Source organism: Pongo pygmaeus, chromosome 10, assembly GCF_028885625.2.
Source record: "Pongo pygmaeus isolate AG05252 chromosome 10, NHGRI_mPonPyg2-v2.0_pri, whole genome shotgun sequence".
NCBI lineage: Eukaryota > Metazoa > Chordata > Mammalia > Primates > Hominidae > Pongo > Pongo pygmaeus.
The window spans coordinates 59,139,080-59,151,523 of NC_072383.2; the positions used below are offsets into that span (position 1 = coordinate 59,139,080).

Below are 12,444 nucleotides of genomic sequence, written 5' to 3' on the forward strand. Positions count from 1 at the left end.
ATACCTGTGTTCAAATTGATGAGTGCAGTTAAGCACATCACACAGTTGGAGAAAAATTCTATAATAAATCCACTGATGAGAATTTTTTCCTGGTCCTCAACATTGGATGGCGATTAATAGGAGTAGGTTTTTAAAATTAATTTACTTGTCAACTATCCAAAAGTTGAATAATTTCTCACGAAGTCAAGCCTCTAAAAATTAACCTCTGTCTGTGTGTATGTGTGTGGGTGTGTGTGTGTGTACTCATGCATGTAGCAGAGAAACAGAATTATTTATACTTTATTTTTTATACTTAAAACGAGTCATCAAAAGGTGGCACATTTCAGTTGCAAGCAAACTCATCGATGGAGGCAGACTCTGTGTTTCTCAGACAGATAATGCCAGCTAGTAATTCTGCACTTAAAATGGGCTCAAAATAACATGTCTGAAATATTGAATATGTGTTTACAAATAAATAGCAACAGGACTTCTTTATAAAGTCTATATATCAATTAAAATCAAGAAAAAGTTTTTAAAGGGCCAAGCATGATAATAGTTTATCCTATTTCATTATTGGTATTTAATTCTTACATTTTAATAAATAATTTCTTCCACTCAGATACATTTGTTTACCTAGTTTATATTTTAAGGATGCAATTAGATATAAACATCTAATTTATTTATCTTCTAAACTTAAAATTCCCTCATTAGTACAATCTCAGAATTTATCTATACTATGAAAAACACGGAATGAAAATCCATGTTAGAATCATTATATCAGGAAACAATGAGTCAAGTTCTTTAAGTTCCACTTTATGTTTAGTAGAGTCTTCTAGATGATATTTTAACACTAAGCCCTCGCCATGTTATAAAATAGTAATTGACTGTGTTATATGACAGCCAAAAACATTCTCCTATTTTTTGGAAAATAGAAATCAGAGGTTGGATATAATTTCTAAAATAAGATATAAAATAATGACAGACTTGCAGCCAACAAACTTTAATCAATTATATAATCATTAAAAAGAAGACTCAATAATTAGTCATATTTACCTGCACCATTGCCTTAAAGAAGTCACTTCAACTCTGAGCCTCAGACATTCATTAAAATGGTGATAATGATACCACTTTATAAAAGTATTAGAAGAATTAAATTAGTTAATATATATGAATGCGTCCCTTTTGTAAAGCCTAAAGCTCTGCAGAACACTGAGTTATATTATTACCACACAAAAATAATTTAAATAAAATAAATATTTTCTGTATGTGAACATATAAAGGTAAGTGTATATAACTTGATTCATAACAGAAAAATCACTGGTGTTAGTATGATTCTGGGAATTATATTTTTTCAGACTATAAATTCCAATTTTCTCATGAAACCAAAGTTGACAGAAGAAAATATATGTCAAAAGCTTCTATTTGGGGGCCTAATTGAAATATTTGTTTTTTGGAACCCAAACAATTATGGGTCTATATCAATTTGGAGAATTATAAAAAGAAATGATACAAGACAAATTAACCCCCAGGTTATATCTAGCTATTTCCAAATAATACCGTCTCAAGTAACATTTCCTATTATTTTTTATATTGGAGTGGAAGTAAGGAACCACAGCTTGTGCTTTCCTCAGAATCTGTTAACAGGAATCGATTTCTTTCAACAGGCTTTAATGATCTACTCAACCAGAAAAATATGAATAAAATGTATGTTGTTATGTTTTCTGGCAATAAAAGAGTGCTAAGAAATTACTATTTACCTCATTGTTATATAGATAATATTAGATAGTACATGTGAAAACCTATGAAAACTACAGAGCAATTATTGAAAGCCAAAATAAATAGAAAGTTACATGAAAATAAGGTACATAGAAAATAAAACAATATATCAAGATAAATTAAGGATTACAAAACTTTAGTGGACATTATAATTTTCTTTAAAAAAAATTTTGCTTTACTCAAAGAGACAATGATTCAGTAGATCAAAGGTACAGTGCAGAAGGTTGGCTAAGGTGTATTTCTTTCTCTAGTACCTCAAATGATTCCAGTGAAATTGGTTCCTGGACCCTGGATAATGTTTAGAAATACCACTCTGGATCATAAATTTGTAAACTATTAACTTGTAAAAGAGTCATAACTTAACTCTTCCTTATCTCTCTGGTATGTGCAAACAAGCACACACACACACACACATACATATATGATGTAGATATGTTTTTCCTTCAATTTTTTATGTACATCTTTTCTCTATGTATCAAGTTAATGGTATAGAATACAACAACTAAATGACACATAGCACAAAGTATTATGCAAGTAAGATTTTTATTTTCTCTTATAATTTTATTATATCAATAATTGTTAAATATATAGCTCTGATTACATGTAATGTAATAATGACCACGATTGTAAATAACTTCATTAGAAAATAACAACATATGGCTGGGTGCCGTGGCTCACGCCTGTAATCCCAGCACTTTGGGAGGCCAAGGCAGGCAGATCACGAGGTCAGGAGATCAAGACTATCATGGCTAACATGATGGAACCCCGTCTCTACCAAAAATACAAAAAATTAGCGGGGCGTGGTGGCGGGCACCTGTAGTCCCAGCTACTTGGGAGGCTGAGGCAGGAGAACAGCGTGAACCTGGGGGTAGAGTTTGCAGTGAGCCGAGATCACACCACTGCACTCCAGCCTGAGTGACAGTGCGAGACTCCATCTCAAAAAGAAAAAGAACAACATATGATGAGGTAGTATTTTAATATGACATTTTTTACAATAAAATCATCTATCAATATAGTCAACATTTGATCAAGTGCAAAATAAATTTTCAGAATATTTATTTTAATTTCACTTATTGCAAACATATTTATGAATACAATTACATATATTTATAAAAAATATAATAATTAAATACAGACTTTATTATCTCTTTATTATTTGTTAAGCACCTTTAATGTAATTAGTACTTACAAGAAAAAACTAATACTACTAATTTTTATATTTTCACCACCTACTATGTACGAACCAGAACTTATAATTTATTTCTTTTTAATCACCATTTTGAGGCATAATTTACATGCATTTAAATTCACCAAGTTTAAGGAAACAATTATATGTGTTTTGACAAATGTGTATTATCATGTAATCATTATCACAATCAAGATATAGAGCATTTCCATCAGCCATAAACATATGTATCATGCCTCTTGTAAAATTATTTTCCCCTAATCTGGTTTAGCAACTGTCAATCTGAAATTGGTCACTATAGCATTGCCTCCTCTAGAATTCCATATGAATAGAATCATCCTTAGCAAACAAACGCAGAAACAGAAAACCAAATACCCCATGTTCTTACTTATAAGTGGGAGCTAAATGATGAGAACATATGGACACATAGAGGGGAACAACAGACACTGGGGCCTACTTGGGGATGGAGGTTGGGAGAAGGAGGAGATCAGAAAAAAATAACTACTGCTAGGCTTAGTACCTGAGTAATGAAATAATCTGTACAACAAACCCCTGTGACATGAGCTTACCTACATAACAAACCTGCACATGTATCCCAACCTAAAATAAAGTAAAATAAAATAAAAATAAAATAGAAAAAAGCTTAAAGAAAGAAAAAAAAGAATTCCACATAAATAGAATCATACAGTCCATAGATGACTGTGCCTGGCTTCTTTCACTTATACTGCTTCTGAGATTCATCTATGTTGTGGCATGCATTAGTAGTTTGTTCTTGAGTATTATTCCTTTGTATGGGCATCCCTATATTCCTTTAAAAATTTACATGTTAATTGACATTCACTTGTTGATTGACATCATCCATTCACTTGTTTATTGGTTGCCAGTTTTAATGTGTTATAAATAAAGCTGCTATAATTATTGAAGTACAGTTCTTTGTAAGAATTTTTCTTTTCTTCCCTTTATGGAAATACTTACAGAATTACTAGTCTTAGATATATGTATAACTGTTCTGTTCAGCTGAACCCTCAGCTGCAGTTGACGCAAAAGTGGCTGCAGGGTAGTTCCCACAAGGGCCTACGCCAAAGTATCCAGAGATGGAGCCAGTTAGGATTCCAAAGAAAGAAGCACTAAATGCTATGATAATCAATTCAATGTATTTATTAGGGGAAATTACATGCAGAGGGCTACAGCATACTCACAACACACTGCAAGAAAGGTGTTCTACCCAGATATGTCCATTGCAAGGGGAATGGGTGAGAGTTTATATGAGGGTTTAAATAATTTGGCTCAGGGCTGGGGCTAGTTTTTACATGCAAAATCCTAACAATTATCAGTGCCTGAGAATGTTCAACAACTTCAGCTTGGTTTCAAGACGGCAAGAAATAAACATTTTAAAATTGCATCAAGTCCAAATTGTCAATTTTTCTCTTATCGTTAATGCTTATTGTATTGTGCATAAGAAATTATTCCCTAGCTCAATATTTTTCTGATACTAATTTACATTCTATTTTGATTTGATTTTTTTATTTGTGGAAACGACTAGGTTTATATATTCTTTATTCAACTGTTTCATCACAAATTGTGGAAAAAACTATACATTTTTTTCCAGTGAATTGCCTGGGAATCACTATTGCTTAAAACCAATTGACCATATATGTGTTCAGTTTCTTTCTTGATTTTCTATTCACTTTTGATCAATATGTACATCTTACATGGATAAACTTGATTATAGTACTTTTAACATTTTTATTTTTATAATTTTGTGGGTAAATAGTAAATGTATATATATGTGAAGTATGTGAGATGTTTTGATAATTACAGGAAATATGAAATAAGCACATCATGAATAATGGGGTAGCCATTTCCTCAAGCATTTAACCTTTAAGTTACAAGCAATCCAATTACGTTCTTTAAGTTATTTCAAAATATACAATTAAGTTATTATTGACTATAGTCACCTTATTGAGCTATCAACAGTAGGTGTTATTCATTCTTTCTATTTTTTTGTACCTATTAACCATTTCCAGCACTACCTCCACCAACTCATTACCCCTTTCACCCTCTGCTGTCCTTCTATATTCTCTATGTTTATTAATTCAATTGTTTTGATTTTTGGATCCCACTACTAAATGAGAACATGTAATATTTGTCTTTCTGTGCCTGGCTTATTAAGCTCAGCATGGTGATCTCCAGTTCCATTCATGTAGTTGTGAATAATTTGATCTCATCCATTTTCATGGCTGAATAGTACTCCATTGTGTATATGTACCACATTTTCTTTATCTATTAATCTTTTGATGGACACTTGGGTTGCTTTCAAATCACAGCTATTATTAACAGTGCTGCAACAAACATAGGAGCGCAGATATCTCTTTGATGTACTGATTTCCTCCCTTTTGGGTGTATACCCAGCAGTGGGATTGCAGCATCATACGGTTGCTCTATTGTGAGTTTTCTGAGAAACTTCCAAACTGTTCTTCACAGTGGTTGTGCTCATTTTTATTCCCACCAACAGTGTACAAGGGTTCCCTTTTCTCCACATCCTAGCCAGCATTTGTTATTGACTGTCTTTTGGATATAAACCATTTTAACTGGGGTGAGATCATATCTCATTTTAGTTTTGATCAGCATTTCTCTGATTATCAATGATATTGAGCACCTTTCATATGGCTTTTTGCCATTTGTATGTCTTCTTTTGAGAAATGTCTATGCAAACATTTCGCCCATTTTCGATAGGATTATTGGATTTTTTCCTGTAGAGTTGTTTGAGCTCCCTATATATTCTGGTTATTAATCCCTTGTCAGATGGGTAGCTTGCAAATATTTTCTCTCATTCTTTGTGTTGTCTCTTCACTTTGTTAATTGTTTCCTGTGCTGCTCAGAAGCTTTTTAACTTGATGTGATCCCATTTGTTCATTATTGTGTTGGCTGCTTGTGCTTGTGGGGTATTGTTCAAGAAATCTTTTCCCAGACCAATGTCCTGGAGATTTCCCCCAAAGTAGTTTGAGGAAACACTCTTGTAGTTTGAGGTCTTAGGTTTAAGTCTTTAATTCATTTATGCCGAGGTTGAAATTTTCTGAATTTGGTCATGAAATTCATATATATTTCCTAGAAAAATTCAAGGGACTTCAAGGGACAAGAATTTGAAGAGAAAAAAAAACTCACCATTGTTGAGTTATGTGGTGTTCCAAAAATGGAAAGCTAGGCAAAATCACTGCTACCTTGTACATAATGTATAAAATAATGTGGGTTTTTTTGGTCTCATGACACCTGCTACTCAGTGTGATATTCAACAGAACACTTCACATGTAAAGCAACATTACATTTTTCACATCGAAAAGTGGTGTTCTTATGACATTCAGCACATCGCGTTTGCTTTTCCTGTTTGGCTATCATATGATTTATGCCATCATAATGTGAGTCAATGTTATGCTTCTGAGAAGATCTTCTTTTTTGGCCAGGTTCTGGAGGATGACCATGGGTCCGCAGATAATGACATATCACACGTCAGCGACACTCCAGAAAATCCACTGGCTTCTCATCATATTTTATGCAATTACCAAGCATTTTGTAAGACCAATTTGAAACAGAACAAGAGAGCTTGAATACCAGTTCTTTCCATGGATTCCTGCCTGATACTTATCGATGTTTTTATCAGCTCTGTCTGTGCCTCCCATGAACTGGTTATACACTTTGATCATGTTTGGCTGCAGAACTTGGGTCTTCTTTTTCTGTTTCTAGGAATAGTGATTGACAAGACACAGGTGATCGATACCAGCACCAGATGAGGCAAAAGTGACAACACTGTTATCATTCCATCTGCAGGCAATATTGCCTTTGCCATCAATTCGATAATCAAATGTGCCTCTTTCTTTTTTCTTTAGCACTGTATCTGATTCCAGTGGAGCTTTGTCAATGCTGTCCTTTCTCACTGTACCTGTTGCCTGATGTCCCATTGAACTGAGCTTATCAAGAAGTGGAATGCTGGTGAAAAAGTTATCAAATATAAAATGGTATTGTCCAGGGCGTGCCTCTCTAAACTGAAGGGTGAATGATGCACCGATACTGTATTCCTCGTGTTTAGTATTTGGTTTTTACCCTGATATGGCTAAAACCAGCAAATGTAGCCCAGACATGTGGCACCACACCAAAACTTACAGCCAAATTGAATGGGCTTTTCCCCAATAAATTGTTCACACCCGTGATGAACAAAATAAGGACCCATGGATTCATCAAAGCTGAAATATGTTTCATTTGGAACAAATTTCATACATATCTTATTGAGTTTGCTTATGAGAGGCTGTAACTTGGAAAACTTGTCCATTGGATCCAAATTTGCATTGTCAGCAACATGCAAATTAGAAAATATATTTTCAAAGCGGTCACATCTCATGGCAGCACTCACCAGTACATTATGCGCATCTGTTCTTTGTTTACAAAACATACGCCTCCCAGGAGCTGAGACATAGGCACTCAGAAAAATAATTCCCAGAAAACATTTGAATTTGGAGCTAGTCAAACCAAGATGTACACCCTTACTTCCAGCATATAAGTTGGAGAACTTGACAATGAGTTCATTGTCAAGAACTTTTTCATCAAGAAAAAGTTCAAGAAGTTCTGTGGGAGTTCTCATTTTGGTAAAGAAACCTTTTGATGGTTCTGTAACTCTACCTGCTAGAGGTTGTGCAGTTAGATCAGCCTTTTGCCATTTGAAAACAACTTTTGTCACTTTCCTCCTCCTCGATGGTGGAGGTTGCTACACAGTAGAGGTAGATGGAACTTTGCGAGGAAAGTCATCGTTATGTGCGTATGAGGGATCATCGAAGTCAGATTCAGCATCCCAGCCATCTTGAATAAGTTATGCAGTTGCAAACAACAAAGAACCTGGCAGATTATTTATTAGTACACCTTCTTCATCTCCTGAGTCCTCATCAGAAACAGGTGCTGTAGCATTTTCAGGTGGTTGTATCACTCTAGCACTTGCTTCTATGATGTCATCTGTCTCTAAAAGGTCAGTTATTTCATGTAAACTTAGAGTTTGAGGCATCTTGGGACTAAAACGGGAAAAAAAAGTATTATTAGTCCCAGTGGTAGTCATTTTGCCTAGTGTTCCAAAAATGGAACATGCAAAATGTCAAACCTATAACTAATGCAACAATAATAATTTCGGTATTTTCTTTTTACAGCACAATAGCATAACTAGTAGAGAAGTAATAAAAAAATACTATATAAGAGGTAATGCAGTAAAGTTATATGTACCTGTCTTTGGATACTTCCTCAAAAATGTTTCCAAAAATTCACATCACTTTTTGTCAAGCTCCCAGCATGCCAGTATCTTCAGCAGTGACTAAGTCTGTGCACCATGTGATAACACGTACCCTCAGGAGGCAGACATATGTGAAAAATCAGACTTTGGCGATGATCTTGAACAGTAGGATATAAATCACTCCCACATGCTTAGTGTTCCAATAATGGAACAATAGGCATAAATGTTAACCTATTTTGATTTGATTTTGGTATATGGCTAGAGACAGGGGTCTAGTTTCTTCTCCATATGGATATCCAGTTATCTCAACGGCATTTATTGAAGAGACTGTCTTTTCCTCCGTGTATGTTCTTGGCACCTTTATCAAAAATGAGTTCATTGTATTAGTCAAGGTTCTCTTAGAGGAACAGAACTAATAAGATATATATATATATATATATGTGTATATATATATATATGTACATACATATATATGAGTTTATTAAGTATTAACTTACACGATCACAGGGTTCCACAATAGGCTGTCTGCAAGCTGAGGAGTAAGGAGAGCCAGTCCAAGTTGTAAAACTGAAGAACTTGGAGTCCAATGTCTGAGGGCAAGAAGCATCCAGTACTGGAGAAAGATGAAGACGGGGAGGCCAGGCCCATCTCTCCTTTTCACATTTTTCTGTGGGCTTTATATTTGCTGGAAGCTGATTCGATTGTGCCCACCAGATTAAGGGTGGATCTGCCTTCCCCAAACCACTGACTCAAATGTTAATCTATTTTGGCAACACCCACACAGACACACCCAGGATTAACACTTGGTATCCCTCAATCCAATCAAGTTGACACTCAGTATTAACTGTCACACTGAAGGTCTGTAGATTTGTTTCTGGGTTCTCTATTCTGTTCCATTGGTCTATATCTCTGTTTTTATGCCAGTATCAAGCTTTTTTGGTTACTATAGCTCTGTTGTATAATTTGAAGTCAGGTAATGTGATTCCTCAAGTTTTGTTCTTTTCACTAGGATAGCTTTGGCTATTCTGAGTCTTTTGTGATTCCATATAAATTTTAGACTAGTTTGTTTTTTCTCTCTGAAGAATGTCATTGGTGTTTTGGTAGGGATTGCCTTGAATCTATAGATTGCTTGGGTAGCATGGACATCTTAACAATCCATGAACATGGAAGAGTTTTTTCATTTTTTTGGTGTCCTCTTCAGTTTTTTCCATCCGTGTTTCGTAGTTTTTATTCTAGATCTTTCACTTCTTTGGTTAATTTGTAGGTATTTAATTTTATGTGTGGCTGTTGTATGTGACACTTTTTTAAATTTATTTTTCACATTGTTCACTGTTGCCATATAGAAGTGCTTCTGAATTTTGTATTCTGAAATGTTACTGATTTGTTTATCAATTCTAATAGTTTTTTGGTGGAGTCTTTAGATTTACCCAAGTATAACATCATGTCATCTGCAAACAAGCATAGTTTAATTTATTCCTTTCCAATTTGGATACCCTTTATTTCCTTGTCTGATTGCTCCAGCTAGGAGTTCCAGTAATATGTTCAATAACAATGGTGACAGGGCATCCCTGTTATGTTCCAGATCTTAGATAAAAGGCTTTCAGTTCTCCCCCATTTATTATGATACTAGGTAGGGGTCTGTCATGTATGGCTTTTATTATGTTGAGCTATGTTCCTTTTATACACAGTTTTTGGGAGTTTTTGTTATATAAGGATGTTGAATTTTATCAAATAATTTTCATCATCAATTGAAATAACCATATGGTTTTATCCTTTATTCTGTTGATGTGATGTATTACATATATAGATTTGAGTGTATGGACCTATTCTTGCACCACAGGGATAAATACCATTTGGTCATGATAAATTATCTTTCTAAAGTACTGCTGAATTTTGTTTGCTAGTATTGTGTTGAGAATTTTTTGCATCGATATTTATCAGAGATATTGGCCTGTAGTGTTGTTTTTTATTTTTTTAATGTATCTTTGTCTGGTTTTTGTATCAGGGTAATACTGGCCCTGTAAAATTAGTTTGGAAGTATTTCCCTCTCCTCTCTTCTTGGAATAGTTTGAGTAAGATTAGTGTTAGTTCTTCTTTAAATGTTTGATAGAATTCAGCAGCGAAGCTACCAGGTCCCAGGCTTTCCATTACTGGAAGACTATTATGGCTTCAACCTAATTACTTTTTTTGTTCTGCTCAGGTTTTTTATTTCTTCCTGGTTCAATCTTGGTAGGTGGCATGCATATACGAGTTCATTTTTTCTAATTTTTAGAATTTGTTGGAAGATGGTTGCTCATAGTAACCACTAATAATCCTTTGAATTTCTACAGTATCAGTTGTAATGTCTCATTTTTTTCATTTCTGATTTTATTTATTATTATACTTTAAGTTTTAGGGTACATGTGCACAACGTGCAGTTTAGTTACATATGTATACATGTGCCATGTTGGTGTGCTGCACCCATTAACTTGTCATTTAACATTAGGTATATCTCCTAATGCTATCCCTCCCCCCTCCCCCCACCCCACAACAGGCCCCGGTGTGTGATGTTCCCCTTCCTGTGTCCATGTGTTCTCATTGTTCAATTCCCACCTATGAGTGAGAACATGCGGTGTTTGGTTTTTTGTCCTTGCGATAGTTTGCTGAGAATGATGGTTTCCAGCTTCATCCATGTCCCTACAAAGGACATGAACTCATCATTTTTTATGGCTGCATAGTATTCCATGGTGTATATGTGCCACATTTTCTTAATCCAGTCTATCATTGTTGGACATTTGGGTTGGTTCCAAGTCTTTGCTATTGTGAATAGTGCCACAATAAATCCATTCTTTTTAACTTGCTAACAACTAAGCACTATTTGCATAAACAAACAAATAAAAGGAAACTAATAAAAACTCTACACCTTAATTTTATCCCATGCTTTTTAACTTTTATTGTTTCTACTTATATCGTATTGCATTGACTATGTCTTTAACATTGTAGCTATTATTTTTTATTGGTTCATTGTTTAGTCTTTCTACTTAGAACAAGAGTAGTTTACACACCACAGTTACAGGGTTATAATATTCTATGTTTTTCCATGTCCTTGTTATTACCAGTGAGTTTTGTACACTCAGGTGATTATTCATTGCCCATTAATGTATTTTTTCTTTCTGATTGAAGTACTACCATTAGCATTTCTTGTAGAATGGGTCTGGTGTTGATGAAATCCCTCAACTTTTGTTTGTTTTGGAAAGTCCTTATTTCTCATTTATGTTTGAAGGGTATATTCACTAGATACACTATACTAAGGTAAAAGTGTTTTCAGCGCTTTAAATATAATCGTAACACTCTCCCCTGGACTGTAAGGTTTCTACTGTAAAGTCTGCTTCTAGACATATTGGAACCCTATTTTATGTTATGTGTTTATTTTCTCTTGCTGCTTTTATGATCCTTTCTTTATCCTTGATTTCTGGGAATTTGATTATTAAATGTCTTGAGGTAATCTTTTTTGTGTTGGTCTGTTTGGTGTTCTAAAGCTTTCTTGTACTTGGATATTGATATCTTTTTCTAGGTTTGGAAAGTTCTCTGTTATTATCCCTTTGAATAAACTTTCTACCCATCTTCCTCTACCTCCTCTTTAAGGCCAATAACACTTAGAGTTGCCCTTTTGAGGCTATTTCCTAGATCCTGTAGGCATGCTTCATTGTTTCTTTTTTTTCCCGTCTTCTCTGCCTGTTTATTTTCAAATAGCCTTGCATGAAGCTCACTAATTCTTTCTTTTGCTTGATCCATTCTACTACTAAAGGACTTTGAAGCATTCTTCATAATGCCAATTGCATTTTTCAGCTCCATAATTTCTGCTTAATTCTTTTCAATTATTTCAATCTCTTTGTTAAATGTATCTAATAGAATTATGAATTCCTTCTCTCTGTTAACTTGAATTTCTTTGAGTTTCCTCAGTACAGCTATTTTGAATTCTCTGTCATAAAGGTCATATATCTCTGTTTTTCCCAGATTGGTTCTTGGTGCCTTATTTAGTTTATATAGTGAGGTCATGTTTTTCAGTATGATGTTGATTCTAATAGATGTTCTTCAGTGCTGGGTCAATGAAAGGTTAGGTATTTATTGTAGTCTTCACTGTCTGAGCATATTTGTAGCCGGTGGAAAGGCTTTCCAGATATTTGAAAAACTTGGATGTGATCTAAGCTGTATCTGCTTTTAGGGGACACCCCAAGCCCAGTTACACTGTGGTTCT

At 34.5% G+C, this 12,444-nt stretch overlaps 1 pseudogene; it reads right to left on the reverse strand.

Moving 5' to 3' along the window:
- Positions 1 to 6,214: 6,214 nt before the first annotated feature.
- On the reverse strand, positions 6,215 to 7,991 carry LOC129010799 (piggyBac transposable element-derived protein 3-like; annotated as a pseudogene).
- Positions 7,992 to 12,444: the final 4,453 nt, after the last annotated feature.